At 35.8% G+C, this 16790-nt stretch overlaps 1 protein-coding gene across 1 annotated transcript in view; it reads right to left on the bottom strand.

Moving 5' to 3' along the window:
- Window positions 1–16043, bottom strand: part of TMED10 (transmembrane p24 trafficking protein 10) — a 77012-nt gene extending 60969 nt beyond the window's left edge. The window contains exon 1 of the mRNA XM_074290010.1: window positions 15959–16043. The gene's annotated coding sequence lies outside the window, so the exon portion shown is untranslated. The remainder of the gene's footprint in view (window positions 1–15958) is intronic.
- Window positions 16044–16790: the final 747 nt, after the last annotated feature.

Below are 16790 nucleotides of genomic sequence, written 5' to 3'. Positions count from 1 at the left end.
CAACCCTGGGCTAGGTGCTAAGAATGCAAAAATGACAAACAAGAACTGTGGATAAAAGAAACATTAGCACCCACCACTCAAGGGTCAGAAAGTACTACAGGAGAGAGAACTTTGATATGACCATAGACAAAGATATTGTGCTTTGATTAAGGCATTGATTAGTTTTGCTAATGTGCTTTCCCCACCTCCTTTAAAAAAAAATGACAAAACTCAAGATAGCTTGCTGAGAAAGGGAAGGGGATGTATTCAGAAATGAAGGTGATATTTTTAAAAAAATACATCAATTAAAAAATAAGATTTTTTTCAAATCCAACATTTTCCTTTTTTATCTTCAAAAAAGTCATGAGTTTCTAGACATTGTGGGAGGAATTATTTCTTAGTTCCTCAAATTGTGTAGCTTCCTCAAAACTAGATCTCTAGCTTTGCTTGTGAAATAAGCTCATTTTTCCTCTTTAATTTCCTGCTAGACATTTCAATGAATATAGTTGCTTTTATTTTTTGCCTTTTTATGAAAATGCTCCCAGTCATATCTTGTTCACCCAATGACTATAATCACTTCCTTTAAAATTAAGTCCTTTCCAGTGCAGCATCATAGCACAGGGATGCTCATTTATTCTTGAAGGCCATGTTAGTGATATATAAACTCAGACTCCAAAAAGCTAGAAAGATTGTGGATACAGGTCTGATAATAAAATGCATATTTGTTATTTGTGGACCATCTGTGAACTTCAGAGAAGTTCATCATTGATTAATTGACTACCAAGTGATTAATTTTGCAGCCATAGCAACTAATGAAGTTCATCTACTAAGGCATTGAAAGGTTGTGACTTGCATAAGTCTTTACCTATTACTGTTTTGTGGGAAAATAGCTAAACCAATTAAACCATAGATTATTGAAATATGTGTAATATAGGCCTCATTTTTAAATAATATATAATATGTTCTGCTTAGTACCAGTCTTTAAAGAAGCTTGGTAAACCTGTTTCTAGAAATGTATGACCCTTTCCCTAAAAACCTTTATCCAGTTCAGAGATTACACAGGTATTTTGTTTCCTGTTGCCTTTTTTTTTTTTTTTGTGAAAACCTTTTAATTGACTTCTGAGTTAGAGCACAGTATATATATAAAAGACTCTGCAAAACAGAACTCTGTTTCTCTGATGGCTTTTGAGTGAAGAGAAAGAAATATTGTAGATCTCTGAGTGGGGAATAGAGAGAGAGGCAATGATAGCAGCGGACCATAAATCTATGGGTTCATAGCCCCTATATTTCTTCTGTCCATGTTTTGTCTAATCTGTCATAATTTTAGGCAAGTGAATATTGAAAATAGAATGAACAAGTTATATAACCTTGTGAACTTTGAAAAGCTGGAAGAGCCACCGGAGATCCAACAAGTAGGGTCCATAGCAGAGTTTGTCAAGTCATAGAAACTGAGTCTAGTAAGAAATCAGTTCTGAAAAACAATGTGCTTCACCATGACCAGTAGTAAATTAATTTAGCTGTTGAGAACACTGTGTCCTGTAAGTAAGGAAGTAAGGAAAATACGAATTTATTGGCTGTGCCACACCCAGATGAGAATTTTAATCTTTCACTGGAGGTTCTGGTTGTATTTGCCAAGAAATAGTGTGGGTATATTGTAATGAATACTTTAAGCTTGAATTCCCAAAGAACAAAGCAGTAAAAGAGAATGGACTCAGTTTGGAGATTTCTGTTCTTTGGTTCTTACTATATTATTTCAGTAAATATCCTTTGTAAAAGCTAATGCATATTAATTGTTTAATTGATATTGAAGAGAGATCAACTAGTCAAAATGAGATTGAGGCAGTATCATTTGTTCGTTGGTATTAAGGAGATGGTAACTGGTTTATTAACATTGGGGCAGCAATCAATGGCTAGAAGATATTGTGGAAATATTACTAGTTGGGATCTTATGAACTCTAGAAGAAAAATGACACCCTTCACCCGTTCAGGGATAACCCTAGACCCCAGAACACTTGTGTGAAGGCAAATTTCATGAGAGGAAATGTTTTTCAGCACCCACATATCGCAAACCAGAATCCTCCAGTGAGAGATTAAAGCTTTTCAGACATCACAATGGGAGCACCTTAGTAACTTTAGGCTTCATATATGCAAGAGTACAGAGGGTCTTGAGGGAAGGGTAGGAGTTATGAATTGCCTGTATCACTCTTTTCTGTTTCATGGGAGCATAGATTTGGAGCTGGAAAAGAACTTTAGCTAATGTTATCTAATCTGACCTCCTAATTTTATAGATGACAAAGCAAAGGCCCAGAAAGAGTGAATGATTTTTCCCAAAGTCCTATGGATTACAAGAAGCAGAGCTTGCATTGGAACTTCAAGATCCTCCCTCCAAAGCTACTGTCCTTTCCACTAGACCACATTTCCCTTTAGGATCATGTTTTTTGCATATCCAGTATCCTTTTCTCAGTCTCCATTTTCATCAACCCCTCTATTGCATTTGTTACTGATAGCCCCTGCCTTGTTTCTGAAGATTCCTTCACCATAGTATTCCTTCACCATAGTACTATCTTTCTGGTTTTTCTCCCATTCTAACTTATTCTCTTTTTCTTCTTTCTCTTCCCATTACTATACAATAAATGCAAATGTTTTCCAAAGCTCAATTTTTTCTGTATAGAATTACCCCTGGGGAATTTATTGTTCTACCATCTGGATGGTCTCACAGCCAGAGACCCCCAACTTTACAAGTTTTATGAAAAATAATAATAATGAAAAATTGATGACAAATATTGATACAGCACAGATTCAGGAAGGATTTTTATTCATTGTGTATATCAAGCAAGCTATAAAACATAAAAATATATGCTAACCATAGATGGTCTTTACTGTCAAGTAGGTAATACAATGTAGCATACAAATTGAAGGGGTTTCTAATGGTAAGTGAGATTCTATAGATGCTCCATTGTGCCAATTTCATAAAGCCCTAGAACATTCTAAATAGTGATTTATAATCACTCAAAAGAGATTCTTTCATCTACACAGGAAAAAGCAAGTAGATGAAGAATGTTTATTATCCAATTATACAAAGTTAACCTACCCAGGATAACCCAATGAGCTTGTCTAATGCCACACATGTATTGTATGAGACTACCTGCCATCTGGGGGAGGGGGTGGGGGGAAGGAGGGGAAAAGTTGGAACAGAAGTTTTTGCAAAGGTCAATGTTGAAAAATTACCCATGCATATGTTTTGTCAACAAAAAATTATAATAAAAAATAAAATTAAATAAAATAATATCACACATACATGCATATGTGCACATATGTACAAACATCTATATATTTTGGACAGGCACTGCAAATGAGCAATGAAATGGACCAGGAATGTAACAGAAGAAGGGTGGGATGGTTGCTTTAAGGAATTTGCAAAAATTTTTCAATGACTCCAAATTTCTGCCAGAAACAATGGCCCATCTTTTAAATATCCACATTCTTCCGCTATTATTAATATATATGTGTATATATATATATATATATATATATATATGTAAAATCTCAATATAGTCATTGAAAAATTGAAATTGAGAATCACCGAAAGGTCAATGTGAGACACATGGGGGATGTGAGCAGACTGCAATGTATTACCAACAAGAATTATAAAGGAAAAGTTGCGATAAATGGATCATCAAAGAAATGTATGAGTAGGGAAGGAAAGATGAACTGGTCATGTGCTATGAATAAGAAATAAACAAGGAATAGCTAACATAGGTCATGCTCATGATATTAGGAGTAATTAAGGAAAGTTCTCATCACCCTGGGAAGGCCCCCACGATGGATTTGTTTGAGACCATAAACAATAGTCCCACAGGGTATATAGGTATGGATAGATTGCAATCTGCATGTTGAAAGGAATGATCGCATTGGTGAGATTATTGAATGAATGAAAAACATTTATAACTTCTTGTTATTGTTGTTTAGTTGTTTTTCAATCAGTGTCTGATTCTTAATGGCTCATTTGGCAAATGGCTTGCCAATGGTTTGTTGGCTAATGATTTGCCATTTTCTTTTACAATTTATTTTACAGATAAGGAAACTAAAGCAAACAGGATTAAGGGACTTGCTCAGAGTCATACAACTAGTGTCTGAAGCTGGATTTGAACTCATGAAGAGTTCCTGACTTGGCATCCTCATTAAGCACTTATATTATGCAGCCTTATTCTCTTTTCCAGAGTCATCAAATACCAGTGGCAGGAGAAAAACCAAGGAAGTTATAGGAATGGTGAATAGAGGCACAGGAGAGTAGATTAGCATGCATTTTCCAGTAGCAATGATAGTAGTGATTTGATTGTGGTTCCAAAACTGAAATATGGGAATGTGGGGAGAGGAAGTGGCAGAAGAGCTTCTGGCAAGAAGATGATTAGTATGTAAAGTTAAGGGCAGGAACCATCAATTTAGGCAGACTTTGTAACACATTTGTGTTATCTGTGGCATCTATCATACCTCCAGTCTAGCTTGAGAATTTTATGAAGACAAGGATAGTATTGTATCTAATACCTGTATTTCTCCCAGAAACTAGCCCAGAATTCTGTATAAATGATAAATGTTTCTTGAACCAGAAAATTACCATTTGGCACTTCAATTGTGGTGGTTGGACACAATCTAATGTATGTCTGTTAGACATGCATGATGATAGACATCTAGTGTGTTAACATAATAAATTTGTTTGTTGGGTATATTAGAAATACCTATAATACACTGATAGATAATTGTCTGGAATATATATTTGCTGAATTATTGGCAGTAGAATGTGTTTTTAGTCATCAAGCACAGGATTAGAGCAATGCTGATAATAACTACACTTATATTATCTTTAAAATTTGAAAATTGCTTTGCAAAGATTGTCTCATCTGATCCTCACAACAACTCTGTGAGGTGGTTATTATTATTATCACCATTTTTCTGGGGTTGAGACAGAGGTGAAGTGACTTACCCAATCTTGCATAGCTGGTTAAGTGTCTGGGGTGAGATTTGAACTTAAGTTTTCCTAGTTCCCAGGCCAGAGTTCTACTTATAGTCTAGGAGCCCCCACAAGTACTTATAAGACAATGACTTTAGTCTTTCAATTCAATTAAACAAATATTTATTAAGCACCTACCTTGAACAATATACTATGATAGTCTCTAAGGGTAGAAAGATGATGAGGGAACAGCTTTTGTCTTCACATAACTTTACCTGTTAGGGAAAATTCCCTTCCAGGTATGGTTACTTTTTTGTGAGTAGGGGGTAAGGTGAAAGGGATACAAATTTTAGTTATTCTAGATAAGCTGTTTTATTTGCCACCATGTTTTCTAGGGACCATATAATTTTTCTCATGAATGAAAATAAAGCTCACATGAAGATCTTCCTACTCACATTGTTGAAATGCCATACCAGTTCTTAGATTGCTCAGCTATTTCGGTTATTAACTCTTGTCTTTCAATCTTTTCCAGCAAATTCCTTAGATGATCTCCACTGACTAGTATATACAAAGATTAAAATCTCTAGAATGAGACTGCTTAGCATGCTGAGTCAAAAGAGCTGGGTTCAATTTTTGTTCTCATAAAGACAGTGGCCCACCACTCCAATATCTTGGTCAAGAAAACCCCAAATGGGGTCACAAAGAATCAGATATGACTGAATAAAACAGCTCAACAGAAACAACAAGAAGACCACTTGTATGCATGAGTCAGTCACCACCCTGAACCTGTTTAGTCTCAAATGAGGACATTAGAGACAGTTTGCTGTATAGAGAAGAATGATGATGTATAAAGTAAAGACTTGCATTTAAATCCCACCTCTGCCTACCAACTACTCTGTATCTCTCTCTTATATAAATCCTCTTCTCTAATCTGACATTGCCACCCAGTTACAGGACCTAGTCATCTCATACTTGGATGGTTATAATAGCTTTGCATTGGTTGTTTCAAATTTCACTCCTCTCCAGTCAGTCTTCCACTCAGCTACAAAAGTATTTTCCTAAAGTGCAGGTTTCCCCCATGTCATCCCTGTCTTCTTCAATAAACTTCAGTGGCTCCCTATTACCCTCAGGATTATATATAAAATCTGCTGTTTGACTTTTTAAAGTCCTTCATAACCTGGCCTCTTCTTATCTTTCCAGTCTTTACTCTTTACACTTTACTCCTTCAGGTACACTAGAATCCAGCCACATTACTCTCCTTGCTATTCCTCCAACAAGACAGTCCATCTATTAATTCCAACCATTTTCACTGACCATAGTTCCCCATGCCTAGAAATATCTGTCTTCCCTTCCTCGTTTCCTTCAAGGCGCCATTAAGATCCTACCTTCTACAAAAAACTTTTTCTAATTCTAATTTTTTTGTGTGATTATGTTAAATATTAGTTTATATAATGTTCATTTATAGTTATGTGTGCATATTATATATATGTGGGTGTATATATATATATATTCACATGCATACATATATACACACACACAAATTGGAAGGGATCATCTCAGAGGGAAAGGACTTACATTAAATGGGGTTAGGAAAATTTTACATACATATCTACAGTTGTTGTTCAGTTGTTCTTTAGTCATGTCGGACTGTTCAAGACCCAGTTTGGAATTTTCTTGGCAAAGATACTAGAATGGTTTGTCATTTCCTCCTCCAGCTCATTTTATAGGTGAGGAAACTGAGGCAAATAAAGTTAAGTGACTTGCCCAGGATCCCACAGCTAGGAAGGGGAATCTTCCTGACTCTAGGGTCTGGTATTCTATTCACTGTGCCAGATAGCTGCTTCTATATTATACATACATATGTTTGTATGCATGATCTATGTATGTATGACCACCAAGGTCCCTTGTAGTTCTATTATCTATGGGTCCATGATCTATTATTCTAAAGCTACATTATCTCTAAGGTCCCTTCCAGCTCTAAATCGTTTAATCCTATAAAAGGACATTTCTGCCTATCATAGAAACTCAGCAAAAATCAGTACCTTATCTGGGCCAATTCCCACAGGAATTTCAGAAGTTTAAAGCCTTGAAACTGCCTCTAGGCTATTTCGACTTTCCAATGAAACTCCAGTTAGAATTTGTCTTTTTCTCATTTCCAGAGGGAAAATAGAAAGGGGAATGAGGCCTGAGCTACTAAGTAGCAATGTTGAGTTGGTCATTAAAATGGGTAGCCTGACTCAGCAGTTACTTTGGACTTAGGGGATTTCCATGGGGAACTGTGGGGGTAGAATTCCCCTTGGATGATGGTCTAGACAGGGAGCTCACCCTTCCTTCTATATTCACTGGGAGCTTCTGCTTTTCCTTTGGAGAGGAAGCACCCCAGAAATTTATTTTTGGGTTGAGGTACCATTTTGTATGAATATTATATGAAGTTGGGGGTGGAAAAGACATGAACTGTAACTGAAGCAAATTTTCAGTTAAAGGTGATTTTAGGAAGCATAAAGTATGATCACAATTTTCCTTGGTATTACCCCAGAGAAGAGGTTCTTAACATAAGGTCTAGAAATTTGTTTTTTTAGAAAATATTTTGATAACTATGTTTCAATATAATTGGTTTCCTTGGTAATTCTATGTATTTTATTTTATGCATCTAAAAACAGTCTGAGGCCTTACCAGACCATAACACAAAAAAGGGTAAAAAGCCCTATTCATTAGAAAATGAATGGAAAAAATAAAAAACTAAAATAATTAAGTCAAATAATAATAATTGGTCTAGGGTATTCAAAGGATTTTTTTTTTTTTTAAGGAGAAAGGATTTCATGTGAATATTCACTCTATAAATGTGACTATAACCTATCCAAGTCCTTAATGGTTTCATAAATGGATAGAGTCTGGAACTTGAGTCAGGAGGACCTGACTTCAAATCCAACCTTAGGCATTTACTGGTTGCGTGAATCTAGGCAAATCATTTGACCTCTATTTGCCTCAGGTCCCTTAACTGTAAAATGGAGATAACAATTGTATCTACCAGCCAGTCTTATCAAGAGGATCAAATTAGAACATTTCTAAAGTGCTTAGCATAGTGACTAGCACGTAGTAGCTTCTTAATAAATGTTTGTTTTCCTTCTTTTCTACCTAGTGATAATACCTATTACTATCCCATCCATTTCTTTACAGAGTTTACAAGTGCTTTCTTAAGAAATAAGCAAAACTTGAATTAGGTATTATTTAGCCTTATTTTGCAGATGATAAGACAAAGACTCATAAAAGTTACAGATGTCTCAGAAATATGTGAATCTAGATTTCTTGACTTCCAAGTTCATTGCTCCCTCTGATACATTAAAGGGCTAAATACATTTTGATGAAATTAGGAAAATATTTTTTGACACAAATTGAAATTCTTCTAAACTCTTTTAGTATTTACAAGAGACAGTCTGGTTGGATAGGACAAATAACTACTGAACTGGAAGTCAGAACTCAGTTGTAATCTAAACCCCACCATCACTTTCTAACTTCAGTTGCCATAATGTCTCTGAACTATTTTCTCATCTTTAAAATGGCATTAAAAATAGCTGTGGGGTTGTGATCTCTCTCACTCTGGACCACCCCTTTGTGACAATTTGGCGATATAAAATGGACCTAGAACTACAATCATTGTTACTTATTGGCCTAAAGTGTCGAGGCAAATTCTGCAATATCAACAAAATTAGCAAACTAATATGGGATTTTGGTATACACTGGAAGGAAGGAAACTTCCTTCTATGGTGCAGTCACTGTGCTAAACAGTTTATGATGTTATCTCATTTGATTTATCTTCACAACAAATCTAGGAGATAGATGCTATTATGATCTCCATTTTATATTTGAGGAAACCGAAACAATCAGAGGTTAAGTGCTTTCTTTTCCCAGGGTCACAGTGTTTGAAGTTGAATTGGAATTCAGGTCTTCCTGACCAAAGCTCTATCCACTGTACACCAGCTTGCCTGAGAAAAGTTTAGGATGCGTTTGCCCAGATGATGAGAAGATTCAAGTACCTTAAATCCCTTTCTTTGGCCAAATTAACAGGAAAATATTTACAATAACAAGAACAGGATGGATTTGAAAGTGTTTACAGGAAGTCCTAGTGGAAGCTACTTAATTGGGCTGGGGAGAATCATAGCAATCATGATTTCCCTCAAAGATAATTTTGCCATACATCTCCTTAACCTTCACCAAATGGGAAAATCTGCGTCTTCAAGGACTTCCGGGCCCCAAATCCCCTTAAACTGACCTTATGATAATATTGTTTCAGTTGTCCCATTTCTATCTGATAGAAAAACGAAAAGTAAAAGAATTTTGTAGCAGAGTGAGTCAAACTTTCAGTAGGGTCTGTGTCACTCCAACTGGTTCACCAGACACTTATGGACGTACCATCTTAAGCCAGTAAAGAGAAGGTGATCTTGGGCTGAATCAGGAAGGCAGCCTCTTCCTTCCCTTTTCCAGGTGCTCAAGTTCCATCTTGCTCCTTGCTACCTGTTCTCATGAATGGATATGATGTTATTCCTAAGTCAGTTGATTTCCTCTCCAAAAGGAATGCACATTTTAAATCTTCCTCCAAACTGTGGGGTGAAACTGAAAAGAATGTCTGGAATTAGAGATAAAAGCAAACACTGGGACAAGAGTAGGGAAAAGTGAGAATGGGACTTCCCAGCTGAAATCAGTCATCTCATCTGCCTATGAGTAAGACCAGCCGTACAAATTAACAGGACGAGCAACTTTATTAGTGAATGACAAGATCTTTCGTGAAACCCACTTTCCTGTTCTTAGCTTCCCTAGCCAAAAATCTGGCTTCCAATAAAGGGATACCCTTTATCAAGTGATAAAACAACTCATTTTTCAGTAGGGGAAAGGAAAAGGGGGGGGATTACTTGCCTGAAGCCTTACTATAAGTGGGGTCTAAAAGAAAGAGCATCGTATCTAGAATCAGGAGATCTGGGCTGTGGGTCTTGGTTCCACAGCTTCATAGCTATTTAACCATGGGCAAGTCACTTCTTCGGGCCTCAGTTTTCTCATCTGTAAAAGGCAACCAAATGACTCACAGGGAGTACAACATTGGACCTGGAGTCAGGAAAATCTAACTTCCAGTCCTTCCTCAGATACTTATACTATGATCCCGAGCAAGGATTCTCTCTTGCCTGTTGTTTGTTGTTCCATCATTTTCCAGTCATGTCCCAAGTTTCCATCACCCCATTTGAGGTTTTCTTGGCAAAGACACTGTAGTAGTTTGCCATTTTCTTCTCCAGCTCATTTTACAGATGAGGAAACTGAGGCAAACAGGGTGAAGTGACTCATCCAGGGTCACACAGTGTCTGGAGCAAGATTTAAACAGGTCTTTCTGACTCTAGGCCTGTTGCTCTAGTCATTTAGCTGCCCCTATTTGGAAAGTCCTATTTAAGTGCTATTATTATTACTATAATGAAAATGGGGATAATAATACTTTTACTTCTGGCTGCATAGAATAGGCAAGTGCTATGTAAAATGTGATACTACATGAAACTGGAACTATTGTTACTACCACCACCACCACTAATTAATAGTAAATTTAATGATGACCCTGGTCCACATTCCCTAGAAGGCCAGGAGTGCTGCATTTCATTTCTCCTCCAGGATTCTCCAGTATCCTAAAATAACTTATATCCCACTTTGGAGATCTGGGAATGCCCCTTCAGGGTACCTCCATGTTAGGTGATGTAGGAATGCTGCAAAATCCCATTTCACTAATATTTTGAAATGTCAGGATCAATTATACCAGATTATTAAGTATAAGCATTATTTTCAGCCAATCAAGAAAGCATTCATTAAACACTTGCTACAGGCCAGGATTTGCGCTGAGGTTGGGGATGCAATGATTGGCAAAAAGTCTAATTGAGCATACCTACGTCAGGGGAAGTATTCCGACCGGAAGACCAGCCAGGTGTAGTCAATTTGATTACCAATAACATGAGATAAGGCAAGGTGTGTAGTCATATCAAGTAACCATGAGTCAACTTCATCCCTTGGCAGAAACTCAAAAAGATTTCAATTAAGAAACAGAGGAAGGGGGAGAGGGGGTCCGGAGATGTAAGCAACAAGGAATATGGGACATGAGCATTTAAAAACGAAGGACCTAATCACATTTTATTTACTCTTCCTAGTCTCACTAAGCTCTTGTTTACTATGTTGCTGAAGCTTGAGCGGAAAAACATCCCCGCTGTGATCCTGGTTTACCCTGCCGGATTATATCCCTATTGAGGATCATAAAACAAAATGTTATAAGTCAGAGGCCTTTGGAACTTTTATGGTCTAGACTTCCTGTATCACCATTCATACTTATTATCTAACTCCTGATTTTCTTGCTAGACTTGCTCTTTGCCCCTCCCAACTCTGGTGTCTGAGAGAGAAGAAAAATATGAATGGTCTAGACTATTTCTATTTGCCTCACAAAGCCCCTAAGAGGGATGTAGTAATGAGTAATAAAAGAATTTTAATTTCTCCTTAGAAGAGGGGCTGCTTGCTTCTATAAAACTCTAGGGTCCCAAGGGCTTCTTGGAGATTCCTTATCATAACCTGACGCTGGTTAGAGAAGAAGAGGCTATTTTTCAATACCCTCCTTTCTTAAAATATGCTGGACTATCTGAGGTCATCTGCTTTGCTAGATTCTTTTAATTTTTTCCCCAATTAATCAATCAATCAACATTTATTAAGTGCCTATTATGTACCAGGTATGGTGCTAAGCCCTGAGGGGCAACTAGATGGTACAGTAGATAGAGCACTGTGCCTGGAGTCAGGAAGACTCCTCTTCCTGTATACAAATCTGATCTCATATATTTACTAGCTGTGTTATCCTGGGCAAATCATTTCACCCTGTTTGCCTCAGTTTCCTCACCTGTAAATAAACTGGAAAAGGAAATGGAAAACCATTCTAGTATCTTTATCAAAAAAACATCAAATGGGATCACAGAGTGTTGGCCAGGACCAAAAAATAATATTTTCTTCTAATAACATTTTAAAATAATAATCAAAATAATTTTTTAAAATTTATTTTTAGACTTTTGGGAAAAGACCATTGGAAAATGGAATAAATAAAAATGAAATTTTAATTTTTTTGTAATAGCTTTTTATTTTTCTAAATACATGCAAAGATAGTTTTCAACATTTACCCATGTAAAAACTTGTGTTCAAAATTTTTCTTTCTTCCTCTTTCCCTCTCCTAGACAGCAAGTGTTAGGATTATAAGGTGAGAACTCAGGTTGTCTAAACAATTCTCTGGCTCAGAATTCACACCTTTGGTTCAGGCCTTTGAAGGAAGTTTACTCCTTTGGACTTCTGGGGGAGAGTTTACATGTTTAGAAGAGTTTGCACCTTTAAGAGGAGCAAGTTCATTGGTTGAAGTATTTCTCACAAGCCCCATTGAGTTCTCACTAGCCCATTCTCTGCTAGGATAAAAGAGGAAGGCAGTAGGGCAAGGAGTAAGTCTGGTTGGGAGATTGAGTTGAGACGGCTGTCTGGAATAGGTTAAACATTTTAAAAAGTTAAAAAAAAAAAAAAGCAACTTTTCTCTAGATGAATGGATTGAGTGATTACCAATTTAATTTTTGTTTACTGATAATGAAGTAGTTTGATTACTCTCCCTTCTAATATCAGTCTCCTGCCTCCCTGACAGATTTTGTTTTCTTAATATAGAATGTTAATCCAGATTGTATTTCAAGATATTTTTCCTTGTTCATAATTCCTATAAATGTTAGCTGAAATAACAGATAGCCCAACTCCAGGTTGGTCATCTTTCCCTCTAAACTAGAAATAACTTAGATATGGTTCAATTAAATTAATTATTATAATAATTATTAAAGTACATTTGAGGGATAGATTGGCCTATATAAAAGAGCACTATATTAGTATTTATGTTTTTCTTTGACAAAGGAAATCAATTGTATTATAATACGGTTATCAAAAAAGTATTTTGTTTTTGTTTTTTTCAAAAAAGACTTCAGATTACAAACTCCTGTTTTTAATCTTCCTTTCAAAGCTTCTTCTCTCACTTGCTGATTCAGATTGTAACCTTGACTTATATCACAATTTCCCCTAATCACTCATCCAAAATCCTTAGAAAATTTAGCTTGACTCCATATCATTCAAAAAACATTTAAGTGCAAGGACTGCAAAGGCAAAAATGACAAACTGTTCTTATTCTCAAGGATCTTAGTAAAGGAACAAATACAAGTACCCAGATTAACATATATGAAATAATTTGAGAAGGGAGAAAGCATTAACAAAGGAATAAGGAAAGTCTTCTGATAAAACCTGATACTGTTGGTGATGGAAGACTGAAGTTCAGTCAGTCAAAAAATATTAAATAAATATACCACATGTGAGGCACTATGTCACATACTAGATCAAAAAAAAGAAAAAGAAAAAAAAAAAAAGGTAAAAGAAGCTCCTGTCCACAAGAAGCTCACAAACCAGTAGAAATTCTGGGAAAGATATTGGGGACACATAGTTTAGGAGTCATTTGCATAGATATGATAATTGAACTCATGAGAGCAAACAGATTTTAGAGAAAAGAGGGCCTATGATAAAACCAAGTTAGACTAAGTTAGAGAGCAGGAAATGTATGGTGTTCCAGAAAAGGAGACTAAGAAGGAGTGGTCCAATAAGTTAAGGGGCAAAACAGAAAAGGATATTATCATAAAATTCAAGAGAGGAGAAAATGTGAAAGCTGAGGGAGGTCTATACTGTCAACAGATGCAAAAAGGTCAAGACTGATGAGCACTGAAAAAAGGCCAATTGATTTTAGCAGATAACAGTCTGTTTTTGGCCTTGAAGGGAGTAATTTCAGTGAGAATAGCTCTGTACCAGAAGCAGAAAACACTAAATGTTGACTCTTTTTTCTGGGAGTTTGGTTTTGAGAAGGATGAACCTTATAGAATAATAATTTGAGAGGACAATGGGACCAGGTAAAAGGATTTTTTTTTTTTTTTAAGGTAAAGGAGCTCTTCATGTTAGATAGTAGTAGGGGAAAAAGCCAGAAGAAAAAGATTAAGATGGGAGAGAAAAGGGAGATGATTGAAATAGCAAGCTGCCAGAGAAAATAGGGTTCATTGGAATGGCATTAAGGATACAAATTGAGGGGGTTGGTCTTGACCAGGATAATAGCCACTTTCTTCAGAGATAGCAAAAGAATGGAGAAAAGGGGAGAGAGAAAAGTATATAGATGGTTTGAGAAGAGATTTAGAACATACCCTGTGGGGCGTGTGATAAAGAGTCATTTAGAGGAGATTATAAGGATTTTGTTATAACAACAAAGACCCAATTGAAATTAGAAAACATAAATTTATAGTTGACTTGAATCTTTATTGGGCTGTGTAAGTAGGAGTGGAGAAAACAAAAATAGGAGTTGGGGCAGAAGGAAAGAAAGAACAAGCATGTACTAGGTACCTACCATGTGCCTGTACTGTGTTAAGGGCTTTACAAATATTATTTTATACCTGGGAGGTACATTCTCTTATGATCCCCAATTTATAATTGAGGAAACTGAGGCAGAAGTGGTGAAGGGTCACATAGCTAGTGAGAGCCAGAGGCTTGAGTTGAACTAAGGTCTTCCTAAACCTAAGCCCTGTGCTGCAGCTACCATATGGCCTATCTAGGAGGGAGAGAAAGGGGTAAGGAGTTTGGCAACCTTCTTTATAAGATAAAGAGATAATAAGTAAGATAAAGAAATTCAAGGATAAGGGAAAATGTCAAATTAAAAAACTTAAGGAATCAAGACTGTCAAGAGAAGAAAGATCAGACTAGGAGTGAAAGATTAGGATAGTAGAGAGGGGATAGGTGAAAAAATAGGATTAAGAGGGAGTGAGCTAGAAGGAAATTTATAAAAAGTGAAATTTATGATCAGAAAGAAGTTATGGATCATAAAGGAAAAACCATTAGGAGATAGAAGGTAAATGAATGGGGACATCAGGCTATTTGCAAGAACATTTAAATATATGATGAAGCCATTGAGTGATGAAATAACAACAATATTGTAATCTTGATCAACTGTGAAAGTTAATTTTATGTCTATGAGCAAGTTCCTTAAATTTTTAAATTTTCAGTTTTCTCATATGTAAGATCTTCTATCTAAAACCAAAAAAAGCTACCTAAAAAGGACCCAGTAAATTAAATTAAAAAAAAAAAACCTGTTAAGAATCAGAATTAAACTCTCTCATTCAGCCTAAATCTCCATAAAAAGTTTGCCAGAGCCAGAACATGTGGGTTGAGAGATTTTCCTAGGGAAGATCACAATAGGTAGGGAAACATGGAAAACAGAAATGGGGATAAACAAAAGAAAACAAGGTGGGAGGAAATGGACAGCAACCATTATTGTGAATATAAATGAGATGAGTTAACCCACAAAGCAGAAGTGGATAACAGAATGAATTAGAAACCAGAATTCAGGATGTAATTTCCAAAAGATATACTTGAAATGGAAAAACACTGACAGAGTTAAAATAAAGGGCTGGAGCAGAATCTTATGCTTTAGCTGAAGTAAAAAAAGTCAGGGGTAGCAATCATGATCTCAGACAAAGCAAAAGAAATAATAGACCAATTAGAAGAGATAATCAGGGAAGCTATATTTTGCTAAAATATATATATATATATATGTATATATATATGTATATATATATATCATAGATAATGAAATAATATAAAAAAATTTTGCAGCAAGTTTCTTTGATAAATACATAAGGAACTAAGCCAATTTTATAAAAAACAAGAGCCATTCCCCAGTTGATAAATGTTCAAAGGATATGAATAGGCAGTTTTTAAAAGAAGAAACCAAACCTATCTATAGTCACATGAAAAAATTTTCTTTGTTTAGAGAAAGGCAAATTCAAACAACTGGGAAGCAACATACTTATCAGAAGTGACAAATGCTGGAGGGGATGAGGGAAAATGGATCAATGAACTAAATGATCCAACCATTCTGGAGAACAATTTAGAATTATGCCCAAAGGATTATAAAACCGAGCATACCTTTTTCTTGTGACCAGCATAATACAAATGGGCTAGTGGCAGTTGAAAATAAGGAGACAGAGTTGCTGATAATTCAACAGAACCATTTATTATGAGAAATTGTGCTGCTTTTATATCTTAAAACCATATGCTATTATGAAACGCATTGTTCTGTGGCTGACTCTGGTTTCTGTTTTCTATGATCTAACTCTTTGAAGCATGTTGTTAGTTTCTAGGGATTCAGTCTTATATAAAGTTCACAATGCTCCAGTAATTGTGCCAGGACCTTATATTGTCTCATGATTTCAAGCTTAAATATACCCTTGATTACTCTTAAGAGGAGGGGAATATCCCAGTTACCAAAGTTTGTAGCTTCCTGGAAGTTCTCTATACCCTTAGATCTAGCCAATGGATACTATTCACCTTCAGAGGGAACTGATGAACTCGAATACAAATTTAAATATAATTTTTTCACTTTACTATTATTATTTTTGCTTTTTTATGCTATATGGCTAATATGGAAATGTGTTTTGCAAGATTTTCTGTTCCCCAAAGAGATCAAAGAAAAAAGAAAAGGATCTTTATGTCAAAATATCAAAATATTTATGATAGGTCTTTTTGTGATGGGAAAAAATTAAAAATTGAGGGGATGCTCATCAATTAGGGAACGGCTGAACAGGTTCCAGCATATCATTATGCTTAAGTACTATTGTGCTTTAAGAAATGATGAGAAAAGTGTTTCAGAAAAAACATGACAAGACCTATATGAACTGAGGCAAAGTGAAAAGAGAAGAACTGAAGATAATTATGCACAGTAACAATAGTGTTATAATCATGATCAACTGTGAAAGAC

This window comes from Sminthopsis crassicaudata, chromosome 2 (genome assembly GCF_048593235.1).
Source record: "Sminthopsis crassicaudata isolate SCR6 chromosome 2, ASM4859323v1, whole genome shotgun sequence".
Lineage (NCBI taxonomy): Eukaryota > Metazoa > Chordata > Mammalia > Dasyuromorphia > Dasyuridae > Sminthopsis > Sminthopsis crassicaudata.
This window is presented reverse-complemented; position numbering and strand designations above follow the sequence as displayed.